At 45.9% G+C, this 14326-nt stretch overlaps 1 protein-coding gene across 2 annotated transcripts in view; it reads left to right on the top strand.

Annotated features, from left to right (window-relative positions):
• kcnq5a (potassium voltage-gated channel, KQT-like subfamily, member 5a) overlaps positions 1–14326 on the top strand; it is a 157832-nt gene that overhangs the window by 109725 nt on the left and 33781 nt on the right. The window lies entirely within an intron of this gene.

Genomic DNA, 14326 nt, shown 5'->3' with positions numbered 1-14326 from the left:
AATATATATATATTCCAACATATATTATGGAATGTATTTCAAATAAACAGGTAACCGCCAGAATAAAGGAAACACCAACATAAAGTGTCTTAATAGGGCTTTGGGCCACCACTGTGACACTCTGGCTCTATGGACTTTGATTTTGAGCCAGGGTTGTTCATTTCACTTGGGTGTATTTCTATGTTGGTTAGTCTAGGTTGTTTTTTCTATGTTTGGTCAATGACTCCCAATCGGAGGTAACGAGTGTCAGCTGTCGGCTCGTTATCTCTGATTGGGAGCCATATTTATACTGTGTGTTTTCACCTTGGGGTTGTGGGTTTTTGTTCCATGTACAGTCATTTGTCACTGTGGACTTCACTATCGTCATTTGTTTTCGTGGTTGCTTTGATTAAATAAAGTCATCATGTTCACTCAACGCGCTGCGTATTGGTCCGCTTCCTCAGACGATCGTGACAGAAAAACCCACCACAAGAGGACCAAGCAGCGTAACAAACGGCAACAGGACCTACCTACACAGGATTTATGGACGCCTCCAAAGGATTCGTGGACATGGGAGGAGATACGGGCTGGAAAGGGTCCTTGGGCACAACCGGAGGAATATCACCGCCCTCGTGAAGAGCTGGAGGCAGCTAAAGCAGAGAGGAGGTGGTATGAGGCGGAAGCACGGAGGCAAGGCTGGAAGCCCGGGAGTACTACCCAAACATTTCTTGGGGAGGAAGCGCCGGGTAAGGAGAAAACGCTGGTGGATGTCCTCCTCGGTTGGGGACAGATAACGCAGGAGGAGGCCGTCCGGTACCGGAGGGCGATGAAGGGGGAGAACCTGGCAGGAGAGGAGCAACGACAGCAGCAGGGCCATCGTCGGAAGGACGGGAGGCAACCCCAAAAAAATTTTGGGGGGCACATGGCTTGGGCGCCTGAACTGCCCCGTCTGCTCAACGGCGCCTGTACTGCCCGTCTGCCCTATGGCGCCTGAACTGCCCGTCTGCCAAGCGCTGCATAAGCCGCCCGTCTGTACTGAGCCTGCAAAGCCGCCCGTCTGCCATGAGCCTTCAGAGCCGTCCGCCAGACCGGAGCCGCTAGAGCCTTCCGCCAGACAGGAGCCGCTAGAGCCTTCCGCCAGACAGAATCATACACCAGCGATGGAATCAGCAGGAGCCGACGCAGCCCGTGCAAGACTGGAAGCCCAGGTTCGGGTCCAGCAAGAGCAGCTCCTGCAGATGGGAACCGCCCTGCGGGAGGTGATGACCACTCTCCGAGGCTGGGGTCCGCCTCCACCGCCAGCCGCCCAGCCAGCACCGTCAGCCAGCCATGAGCAGCCAGATCCGTCAGCCAGCCATGAGCAGCCAGATCCGTCAGCCAGCCATGAGCAGCCAGATCCGTCAGCCAGCCATGAGCAGCCGGATCCGTCAGCCAGCCATGAGCAGCCAGATCCGTCAGCCAGCCATGAGCAGCCAGATCCGTCAGCCAGCCATGAGCAGCCAGATCCGTCAGCCAGCCATGAGCAGCCAGATCCGTCAGCCAGCCATGAGCAGCCAGACCCGTCAGCCAGCCAAGAGCCGTCCAGCCAGGATCCGCCAGAGCCGTCCAGCCAGGATCCGCCAGAGCCGTCCAGCCAGGATCCGCCAGAGCCGTCCAGCCAGGATCCGCCAGAGCCGTCCAGCCAGGATCCGCCAGAGCCGTCCAGCCAGGATCCGCCAGAGCCGTTCAGCCAGGATCCGCCAGAGCCGTCCAGCCAGGATCCGCCAGAGCCGTCCAGCCAGGATCCGCCAGAGCCGTCCAGCCAGGATCCGCCAGAGCCGTTCAGCCAGGATCCGCCAGAGCCGTTCAGCCAGGATCCGCCAGAGCCGTCCAGCCAGGATCCGCCAGAGCCGTCCAGCCCGGATCCGCCAGAGCCGTCCAGCCCGGATCCGCCAGCCAGCCAGGATCCGCCAGAGCCAGCCAGCCAGGATCTGCCCCTTAGTCCGGTACTGCCCCTTAGCCCGGTGCTGCTCCTTAGCCCGGTGCTGCCCCTTAGCCCGGTGCTGCCCCTTAGTCCGGTGCTGCCCCTTAGGCCGGTGCTGCCCCTTAGTCCGGTGCTGCCCCTTAGCCCGGTGCTGCCCCTTAGTCCGGTGCTGCCCCTTAGCCCGGTGCTGCCCCTTAGCCCGGTGCTGCCCCTTAGTCCGGTGCTGCCCCTGAGTCCGGTGATGCCTCTTGGTCCAGTGCTGCCCCTTAATCCTGTGGGGTTTAGTTGGGGGGTGGTCATGTGGAGGAGGTTACACAAGCGGGTAGTGACTATGGTGGGGTGGGGACCACGACCAGTGCCTGAGCCGCCACCATAGACAGACGCCCACCCAGACCCTCCCCTAGACTGTTTGCTGGTGCGCCCGGAGTTCGCACCTTTAGGGGGTACTGTGACACTCTGGCTCTATGGACTTTGATTTTGAGCCAGGGTTGTTCATTTCACTTGGGTGTATTTCTATGTTGGTTAGTCTAGGTTGTTTTTTCTATGTTTGGTCAATGACTCCCAATCGGAGGTAACGAGTGTCAGCTGTCGGCTCGTTATCTCTGATTGGGAGCCATATTTATACTGTGTGTTTTCACCTTGGGGTTGTGGGTTTTTGTTCCATGTACAGTCATTTGTCACTGTGGACTTCACTATCGTCATTCGTTTATTTGTTTTCGTGGTTGCTTTGATTAAATAAAGTCATCATGTTCACTCAACGCGCTGCGTATTGGTCCGCTTCCTCAGACGATCGTGACAACCACGAGCCAGAACAGCTTCAATGCACCTTGGCATAGTTTCTACAAGTGTCTGGAACTCTATTGGAGGAATGAGACACAATTTTTTTACAAGAAATTCCATCATTTGGTGTTCTGTTGATGGTGGTGGAAAACGCTTTCTCAGGTGCTACACCAGAATCTCCCATAAGTGTTCAATTGGTTTGAGATCTGGTGACTGAGACGGCCAAGGCATATGGTTTACATCGTTTTCATGCTCATCAAACCATTCAGTGACCACTCGTACCCTGTGGATGGGGGCATTGTCATCCTATGGGGGCATAGCCATGGTAGCCAAAATAATGGCCAAAATAATGGATTTTCATACATGACCCTAAGCATGATGGGACGTTAACTCAGGAACCACACCTGTGTAGCAGCACATGCTCTCAATATACTTTGTATCCCTCATTTAAGTTTTTCCATTATTTTTGCAGTTACCTGTATACAGTATATGTATGTAAAATGTATATCACAATATATGTTAAATGCATCAGAAAATGTATTTAATGTATTTCAAAACACATTCTGAAATACATTAAAGTATGTATTTTAGTATATATATTTAAAATATACTCCAATATGCATTTAAATGTATTTGTAGGAAATATATTTTACAATTAAAAAATATAGCAAATATAAAAATTTGCCAAATTATATTGTAACAAAATGGTGACTGTCTAGTAGGCTCTTTGGTATCACATGCACTTATGCCAGTCTTATTAAAACTGCAGAACTGGCCGTGTACAAGCTTAACCTTTCATCACAGAACACAACATAACACATTAACTGGCATGACAAAAAGCACTATGACAAAACCACACCCCCAACAAGCCACACCTCCAAGTCTTCTAATAGGCTGCCACCGCTGCCACTGCTACATTTTTTATGTACTTGACACATACCAAAAGCTTACCAAAAGCACTAACATACATTTATATGTATTTAAATGACTACAAACATGACTACAAACATGATACATTGTTGGTCATGTAACTCCATGTCTTTCATGTGCATATGACAAATAAACAAACGAACTTGACAAGTGCATTGCAACCAATGTCCAACGGGCAGAACTTAACACGTACTGGGTGGTTCCACGAAATGAGTGCCTTTTGTGTCCCTTTGATATGTTAAGTAGAAATTACGCACCAATATTCAATTTTAAAAGCCTGTTATATAAAATGAAGTGCCCTATAATATAGACCACATGGAAAATTCAATAAATATGATTTTCAATATGAATAAAGACTTGCTAAAGTGCCAAAATTCTGCATTTTGACATGTCCCTCTGTGCACCCTATGTGATTTCTAGGAAGATTTAACTCACTAACCCCCAAAAATACTCCAACTTTTCACCATCATTGTGAAGCCCTAGTTATTTTGTTGCTTTGACAAAGTTATCTTTTTTTTTTCTCATGTGATTAGTGATTCATTTACGTCTTTCCCTCATTTTAAGGTAAACCCTGTTACCTGAACTTAACTTTAGTTTTAATATGGTGAAACATTGAACATCTAATAGTCAAATCATAGTGTAAAAGCAGGTGAGCTGGTTCTACTCTTTTTGGCCATGTTCTGGTGTTTCTTGGTGAAAAACTGAGTGGGTTGAGGGTAACACGTCAACCCTGTTACTCATACATAGACAGGCTAGAAATGTTTTAACAATTAATTTTTGGGGGTGAATTAGGTGAAATCAAAAGTTATTTTTTTACTCACCATCACAATTTCAATTATATCACTGACAAAGTTTTGGCTTGGTGGCCACAAAAATTATCACCATTGATCAATAAATACCTAAAGAGTAATTTAAGAAGCCAAATTAGGATCCACTTTGGCCACCCTGTAGACTAGATGTCATAGCCGGGCATTTCTGGAATATTGTCAGGAATTACATGCATTGAACAAAGATGCAAATGTATTATATAATATATATATAATAATATGTGTATACATGCATTTGAAATACATTTTACGTGACGCTAAATCTAGTGAAATGTGTATATATACAGTGCATTCGGAAAGTATTCAGACCCATTTACTTTTTCCACTTTTTGTTACGTTACAGCCTTATTCTAAAATTTATGAAATAAATACAAATCCTCATCAATCTACACACAATACCCCATAATGACAAAGCAAAAATAGATTTTAATAAATCTTTGCAAAAAAAAAACTTTAATGAACAACTGAAACATTACATTTGCATAAGTATTCAGACCCTTTCCTCAGTACTTTGTTGAATAACTTTTGGCAGCGATTACAGCCTTGAGACTTCTTGAGTATGCCGCTACAATCTTGGCACACCTGTATTTGGGGAGTTTCTCCCATTCAGGTTTTCATCAAGGATCTCTCTGTACTTTGCTCCGTTCATCTTTCCCTCGATTCTGACTAGTCTCCCAGTCCCTGCCGCTGAAAAACATCCCCACAGCATGATGCTGCTACCACCATGCTTCACCTTAGGGACGGTGCCAGGTTTCCTCCAGACGTGATGTTTAGCATTCAGGCCAAATAGTTCAATCTTGGTTTCATCAGACCAGATAATCTTGTTTCTCATGGTCTGAGTCCTTTAGGTGACTGGCTGTCATGTGCTTTTTACTGAGGAGTGGCTTCCATCTGGTCATTCTACCATAAAGGCCTGATTGGTGGAGTGCTGCAGAGATGGTTGTCCTTCTGGAAGGTTCTCCCATCTCCACAGAGGAAATCTGGAGCTCTGTCAGAGTAACAATCGGGTTCTTGGTCACCTCCCTGACCAAAGCCCTTCTTCCACGATTGCTCAGTTTGGCCGGGCGGCCACCTCTAGGAAGAGCCTTGGTGGTTCCAAACTTCTTCCACTTAAGAATGATGGAGGCGACTGTGTTCTTGGGGACCTTCAATGCTGCAGAAATGTATTGGTACCCTTCCCCAGATCTGTGCCTCGACACAATCCTGTCTCGGAGCTCTACGGACAATTATTTCGACCTCATGGCTTGGTTTGTGCTCTGACATACACTGTCAACTGTGGGACCTTATATAGACAGGTGTGTGCCTTTCCAAATCATATCTAATCAATTGACTCCAACCGGTACCCCCTGTATATAGCCTCGTTATTGTTATTGTATTGTGTTACTTTTTATTTAATTTTTTACTTTTGTTTATTTAGTAAATATTTTCTTAACTCGATTTCCTGAACTGCATTGTTGGTTAAGGGCCTGTAAGTAAGCATTTCACGGTATTCACAGTATGACAAATAACATTTGATTTGATTTTGATCAAGTTGTAGAAGCATCTCAAGGATGATCAATGGAAACAGGATGCACCTGAGCTCAATTTCGAGTGTCATAGCAAAAGATGGCGCCGAAGGGGATGGCTGTCGTTTCATGGACTCTTAACCAACCGTGCTATTTTGTGTGTTTTTTCACATTGTTTGTAACTTATTTTGTACATAATGTTACTGCTACCGTCTCTTATGACCGAAAAGAGCTTCTGGACATCAGAACAGCGATTACTCACCTTGAACTGGATGAATAATTTTTATTTAATGAGTCGGACGAGACGGATTTGCTCCAGACACCCGACAGGGCCCTCATCCCCATCATTCACAGTAGAAAGAAAAGGAGATATCGCAGAAGGAGATCGGGGTGCTTGGTAAGGAGCCGGCGACAAGTGGCTAATCTGCCTTTGCCATCGATACTATTGGCCAACTTACAATCGCTTTATAATAAAGTGGACGAACTACAGGCACGAATATCCTACCAACGGGACATTAAAAACGATAATATCTTATGTTTCACCGAGTTGTGGCTGAACGAAGACATGAATTACATACAGCTGGTGGGTTATACACTGTATCGGCAGGATAGAACAGCAGCCTCTGGTAAGACAAGGGGTGGCGGTCTATGTATATTTATAAACAACAGCTGGTGCACGATATCTAAGGAAGTCTCGAGGTTTTGCTCGCCTGAGGTAGAGTATCTCATGATAAGCTGTAGACCACACTATCTACCAAGAGAGTTTTCATCTATATTCTTCGTAGCTGTCTATTTACCACCATAAACCGATGCTGGCACTAAGACCGCACTCAATGAACTGTATACGGCCATAAGCAAACAGGAAAAGCTCATCCAGAGGCGACGTTCCTACTGGCAGGTGACTTTAATGCAGGGAAACTTAAATCAGTTTTACCTCATTTCTACCAGCATGTTAAATGTGCAACCAGAGGGAAAGAAACTCTAGACCACCTTTACTCCACACACAGAGATGCGTACAAAGCTCTCCCTCGCCCTCCATTTGGCAAATCTGACCATAATTCTATCCTCCTGATTTCTGCTTACAAGCAGAAACTAAAGCAGGAAGCACCAGTGACTTGGTCAATAAAAAAGTGGTCAGATGAAGCAGATGCTAAGCTACAGGACTGTTTTGCTAGCACAGACTGGAACATGTTCCGGGATTCTTCCGATGGCATTGAGGAGTACACCACATCAGTCACTGGCTTCATCAAATAAGTGCATCGATGACGTCGTCCCCACAGTGACTGTACGTACATACCCCAACCAGAAGCCATGGATTACAGGCAACATCCGCACTGAGCTAAAGGGTAGTGCAGCCGCTTTCAAGGAGCGGGACTCTAACCCAGAAGCTTATAAGAAATCCCGCTATGCCCTCCGATGAACCATCATACAGGCAAAGCGTCAATACAGGACTAAGATCGAATCGTACTACACCGGCTCCAACGCTCGTTGGATGTGGCAGGGCTTGCAAACTATTACAGACTACAAAGGGAAGCACAGCCGCGAGCTGCCCAGTGACACGAGCCTACCAGACGAGCTAAATTACTTATATGCTCGCTTCAAGGCAAGTAACACTGAAACATGCATGAGAGCATCAGCTGTTCCGGACGACTGTGTGATCACGCTCTCCGTAGCTGATGTGAGTAAGACCTTAAAACAGGTCAACATTCACAATGCCGCAGGGCCAGATGGATTACCAAGACGTGTACTCCGAGCATGCGCTGACCAACTGGAAAGTGTCTTCACTGACATTTTCAACCTCTCCCTGAGTCTGTAATACCAACATGTTTCAAGCAGACTACCATAGTCCCTGTGCCCAAGAACACTAAGGTAACCTGCCTAAATGACTACCGACCCGTAGCGCTCACGTCTGTAGCCATGAAGTGCTCTGAAAGGCTGGTCATGGCTCACATCGACACCATTATCCCAGAAACCCTAGACCCACTCCAATATGCATACCGCCCCAACAGATCCACAGATGATGCAATCTCTATTGTGCTCCACACTGCCCTTTCACACCTGGACAAAAGGAACACCTATGTGAGAATGCTATTCATTGACTACAGCTCAACGTTCAACACCATAGTGCCCTCAAAGCTCATCACTAAGAAAAGGACCCTGGGACTAAACACCTCCCTCTGCAACTGGATCCTGGACTTCCTGACGGGCCGCCCCCAGGTGGTAAGGGTAGGTAACAACACATCTGCCACGCTGATCCTCAACACAGGGGCCCCTCAGGGGTGCGTGCTCAGTCCCCTCCTGTACTCCCTGTTCACTCATGACTGCATGGCCATGCACGACTCCAACACCATCATTAAGTTAGCCGATGACACAACAGTGATAGGCCTGATAACCGACAACGACGAGACAGCCTATAGTGAGGAAGTCAGAGACCTGGCCATGTGGTGCCAGGACAACAACCTCTCCCTCAACGTGATCAAGACAAAGGAGATGATTGTGGACTACAGAAAAAAGAAGAGGACCGAGCACGCCCCCATTCTCATTGACAGGGCTGTAGTGGAGCAGGTTGAGAGCTTCAAGTTCCTTGGTGTCCACATCACCAACAAACTAACATGGTCCAAGCACACCAAGACAGTCGTGAAGAGGGCACGACAAAACCTATTCCCCCTAAGGAGACTGAAAGGATTTGGCATGGGTCCTCAGATCCTCAAAAGGTTCTACAGCTGCACCATTGAGAGCATCCTGACTGGTTGCATCACTGCCTGGTATGGCAACTGCTCGGCCTCCGACCGCAAGACACTACAGAGGGTAGTGCGTACGGCCAAGCTTCCTGCCATCCAGGACCTCTATACCAGGCGGTGTCATAGGAAGGCCCTAAAAATTGTCAAAGACTCCAGCCACCCTAGTCAGATTGTTCTCTCTGTTACCGCACGGCAAGCTGTAACGGAGCGCCAAGTCTAGGTCCAAGAGGCTTCTAAACAGCTTCTACCCCCAAGCCATCAGTCTCCTGAACATCTAATCAAATGGCTACCCAGACTATTTGCATTGCCCCCCCCCCCCCCCTCTTATGCTGCTGCTACTCTTTATTATCTATGCATAGTCACTTTAATAACTCTACCTACATGTACATATTACCTCAATTACCTCGACTAACCGGTGCCCCCGCACATTGACTCGGTACCGGTACCCCCTGTATATCGCCTCGCTATTGTTATTTTTACTGCTGCTCTTTAATTATTTGTAACTTTTATTTCGTATTATTTTATATAGTATTTCTTAGTGATTTTTTTTTGTATTCTTTTTTTTGGCATTTCACTGTAAGGTCTGTTGTATTCGGTGCATGTGACAAATAAAATCTGATTTGATTTGATTTGAATACTTATGTAAATAAGGTATTTCTGTTTTTGTTTTTTTAAGAAATGTGTAAAAATGTCTACAAACCTGTTTTCGTTTTGTCATTATAGGGGATTGTGTGTAGATTGATGAGGTAAAAAATGAATGTAATACATTTTAGAATAAGGCTGAAACTTAAAGTCAAGGGGTCTGAATACTTTCCGAAGGCACTGTATATTTCTGTATGGGTATGTGTATGTGTATATGTATCTGTATGTTTTTGTATGTGTGCTGCACTGCAAAGGTCCTATCACTCCACCAAGAGATCTTCAACAAGGCTGATTTCTGATTGAAAGATAATGTACTTAAATACACAAGCAGGGAGAACAGAAGCTGGCTTTGAGTTCTCATAAAAGAAAGGATAAACACAGTTTCCAAAAACCTAGATCACAATCTATGTCTTCTCTCAATAGAGGAGACTAAAACCAGCCAAGGTTAGTTTGAAATGTGTTTTCTGAAATGTGATTGATGTGACTTTGAGCGAAACACAACATTACTGTGGCGTACTGTAGGAGCACTAGTGGTTTATATATGCTTCAGGACCCTCGCTGTGATGGCACTAAGTATGTGGGTTTGTGTGAACCCTTTTACTAGGTACATTAGATCCCTGTGATGACTCCTCCAGTACACGTGTCTATTCTCTTAACCAGTCTTAGCGCTCCAGATCAACACAGTTGAGGCCTCTGGCCCTCTCTCCTCTCTCTGGTGTTGGGCACCAACAGTCAATTTGACCCTCCCGATAATATACCATGATGAATTTGATGTATTGGAAATAATTTTCCCACCGTAGCTACTGGCTTTATGTGGCTGTACACTACACAGTACTAATCAATTCCTAATTTTATGATTAGATCCCCCCGCCGCCAATTATGCTTGGTTTGGCCCGGTCCTCAGAGGCGTGTTTTGTGAAGGGAAAGAAAAATGTGCAAGGCTTGTAAGGAGAATGGAGCAATAGCTTCTCTCTTTCTCTCCCTCTCCTCTCTCTTCTTAACAAAACCCTTAGTTCTGTGAGCTAACTTGTAAGAAGTAAAGAAGTACATTCACATTTAACATGGTAAATTCATAAGTATGAATAAATATATACAATTATATTTTTCAAATGGAGAAGGTTTCTATTGCTAAATGACGAGCGGGAAAAACAAGTGATAATTGCTAATGGTTATATTGGGCTACATTTTGTCAGTTCAAAGACAACTTTGGTAGTATTATAAACTTTGAAACAACTGGTTTCTAGTAGGCTACAGAATTAGAGAAGGCTGTTTTTCTGAACCCAGTAGGCTCAAGCAAGCCTGTTTCTCTCCCAAGTCAGAGGCAGCCTGCCTGACTCACAGACTGACAAGCAGAAGCAACCTATTCATGTTTAGAAAAAATTGTGGGGGGAAAGCGCTAATCATGTTTATGCAACCTAATAATCACCATAAGAATACTTCCAAAATCACCATTATATTTTATTTCAACTGAGAAAACCTACAGTATGAAAAAGCGTGTTGCAATATTCAGTTAAACGGAAATGGTGCTGGGTTGTCGGTTCAAAATGCACCGCTGCCCTTCAAATACGTCACTCATTTCTTCAAGCTAGAGGTCTTAATGGGTCCCCAAAAAACAGTGGTGTAAAGTACTTGGGTAAAAATACTTTAAAGTACTACTTAAGTAGTTTTTTGGGGTATCTGTACTTTACATTACTATTTATATTTTTGACTACTTTTACTTTTACTCCACTACATTCCTAAAGAAAATAATGTACTTTTTACTCCATACATTTTCCCTGACACCCAAAAGTACTAGTTACATTTCCAATGCTTAGAAGGACAGGAATATGGTCCAATTCATACACATCAAGAGAACATCCCTGGTCATCCCTACTGCTTCTTATCTGGCGGACTCACTAAACACTAATTATTCATTTGTAAATTATGCCTGAGTGTTGGAGTATGCCCTGGCTATCCGTAAAAAATAAAATAATGGAAATCGTGCCATCTGGTTTGCTTAATATAAGGAACGTGAAATGATTTATACTTTTACTTTTACTTTTGATACTTAAGTATATTTTAGCAATTACATTTACCTTTGGTACTTAAGTATGTTTAAAACCAAATACTTTTAGACTTTTACTCAAGTAGTATTTTACTAGGTGACTTTACTTGAGTAATTTTCTATTAAGGTATCTTTACTTTTACTCAAGTATGACAATTGAGTACTTTTTCCACCACTGCAAAAAACAGAGCTGTTCCAAATGGACCCGAGGACAGTCAGACCCGTTCCGAAAAGGCTGGTGGAAAAATAGACCCAAACAGACCCGTGCCAGTTCGGATCCGAGAGACCCTTTCAGATTTGAGAGTAGAAAGAGAGAGAGAAGGAAACATCTGACTGGACACTTCCAGCACCATCAACAAATTAGCGAAATTGACCAAATGTTCCACAGTTACGTGTCCTTAAAAACTGGCTTTAACAAATTACAAAAAACAACTTGTTTTGTTTCGATGTGTAGCATATTCAGAACCATGTTCCCGACACGACATTCATTTCTTTATCCTTGTCAGTAGGCTTCTACTGCTATACAGATACAGTGCATTCGGAAAGCATTCATACACCTTGACTTTTTCAACATTTTGTTACATTACAGCCTTATTCTAAAATAGATTAAATTCATTTTGTTCCTCATCAATCTACACACAATATCCCCTAATGACAAAGCAATTCTTACAAACTTAAATATCACATTTACATAAGTATTCAGACCCTTTACTCAGTACTTTGTTGAAGCACCTTTGGCAGCGATTACAGCCTTGATTCTTCTTGGGTATGACACTACAAGCTTGGCACACCTGTATTTGGGGAGTTTCTCCCATTCCTCTCAAGCTCTGTCAGGCTGGATGGGGAGCTTCGCTGCACAGCTATTTTCAGGTCTCTCCAGAGATGTTCGATCAAGTTAAAGTCCGGGCTCTGGCTGGGCCACTCAAGGACATTCAGAGACTTGTCCCGAAGCCACTCCTGCGTTGTCTTGGCTGTGTGCTTAGGGTCGTTGTCCTGTTGGAAAGTGAACCTTCGCCCCAGTCTGAGGTCCTGAGCGCTCTGGAGCAGGTTTTCATCAAGGATCTCTCTGTACCTTGCTCCGTTCATCTTTGCCTCGATCCTGACTAGTCTCCCAGTCCCTGCCGCTGAAAAACATCCCCACAGCATGATGCTGCTACCACCATGCTTCACCGTAGGGATGGTGCCAGGTTTCCTCCAGACGTGACGCTTGGCATTCAGGCCAAAGAGATCAATCTTAGTTTCATCAGACCAGAGAATCTTGTTTCTCATGGTCTGAGTCCTTTAGGTGCCTTTTGCCAAATTCCAAGCGGGCTGTCATGTTCCTTTTTTTGAGGAGTAGCTTCCGTCTGGCCACTCTACCGTAAAGGCCTAAGGACTGGGCTGACGACGCGCACCACTGGCCTGGTGCGGGGAGCAGGAACGGGCCAGACTGGGCTGACGACTCACACCACTGGCTTGGTGCGGGGAGCAGGAACGGGCCGGACTGGGCTGACGACGCGCACCACTGGCTTGGTGCGGGGAGCAGGAACGGGCCGGACTGGGCTGACGACGCGCACCACTGGCCTGGTGCGGGGAGCAGGAACGGGCCGGACTGGGCTGACGACGCGCACCACTGGCTTGGTGCGAGGGACAGGAACAGGTCGGACCGGGCTGGCGACGCGCACCACTGGCTTGGTGCGCGGGGCAGGAACAGGCCGGGCCGGGCTGGCGATGCGCACCACTGGCTTGATGCGAGGAGCAGGAACGGGCCGAACCGTACTGGGAACACCCACCACTGGCTTAGTGCGGGAATCAGGAACGGGCCGGACCGGACTGGCGACACGCACCACTTGATTGGTGCGAGGAGCGGGAATGGGTTCCTTCATTAACCCCCGCTCCTTCTGCTGCCTAACCAGCTCCTCTCGCCGTGCCTCTACACTTTCCTTCTGCTCCCTCTGAACCAATTGCCCCCCTAATCTGGTGGCCTCCTCTGCTAACCAGCGGGACCGCCCTATCACGGCCTCCTGCTGCCTTGTCGTCCACGCCGTGTGCCCCCCCCAAAAAAATTTTTTGGGCTTGTCTCTCCACCGTCATCATGGCTTCCATCCCCCTTGCCAGACTCTCTCATCTCCTCCCAAGTCCATCCTCTCTCCTCGTCACGCTGCTTGATCCAGGATTGGTGGGATCTTCTGTCACGATCGTTTACGGACGAGAAGGACCAAGGCGCAGCGTGATATGCATTCATATTTATTTACGTACTGAACACACGACAAAACAACAAACAAAACGTGAAGTCCAAGGTAGCATACACACAACATACCTTTACGGAACAAGATCCCACAACTGACTGGTGCCAAAAGGCTGCCTAAGTATGGTCCCCAATCAGAGACAACGAGCTACAGCTGCCTCTGATTGGGAACCAAACCGGCCAACATAGATCTACACATAATAGAGATTCACCATAGAAATAAACACAACACAGAAACGACACACCCTGGCTCAACATTTAAGAGTCCCCAGAGCCAGGGCGTGACACTTGGCCTATATTGCAGCAATTACCAAGAAAAGCAGGTGCCTACCCAACAAATGGCAGCAATATGCTAATTATATGTATTTTATAACAGGCCCCATTTAAGGTGCACAATATTAAAAAGACATTTCAAACTTATTTTTGCCAACGTAAATGTCTCAACAAAATTAAACAAAACACTTTTTGCACTGGTTTAGATTCTTAAATAGGCCTACAATAATAATAATGATATACAATAATAATAATGATAAAACAAATGATAATAAATCTGATAAATTCAAACATTGCATCAAACTCGGATAGCGAGTTGCATCACACAGTCCATTTAGCCGTGCCAGCTTTCTTCTCATCTTTGTCCACTGCAGTATTGTCCCATTGTCGGCATCTTTGCACTATACTCTTTCTC

The sequence above is a fragment of the Coregonus clupeaformis genome, chromosome 37 (assembly GCF_020615455.1).
Source record: "Coregonus clupeaformis isolate EN_2021a chromosome 37, ASM2061545v1, whole genome shotgun sequence".
Lineage (NCBI taxonomy): Eukaryota > Metazoa > Chordata > Actinopteri > Salmoniformes > Salmonidae > Coregonus > Coregonus clupeaformis.
Note: the sequence above shows the minus strand (reverse complement) of the source record. Positions and strands in the feature narration are given on the sequence as shown.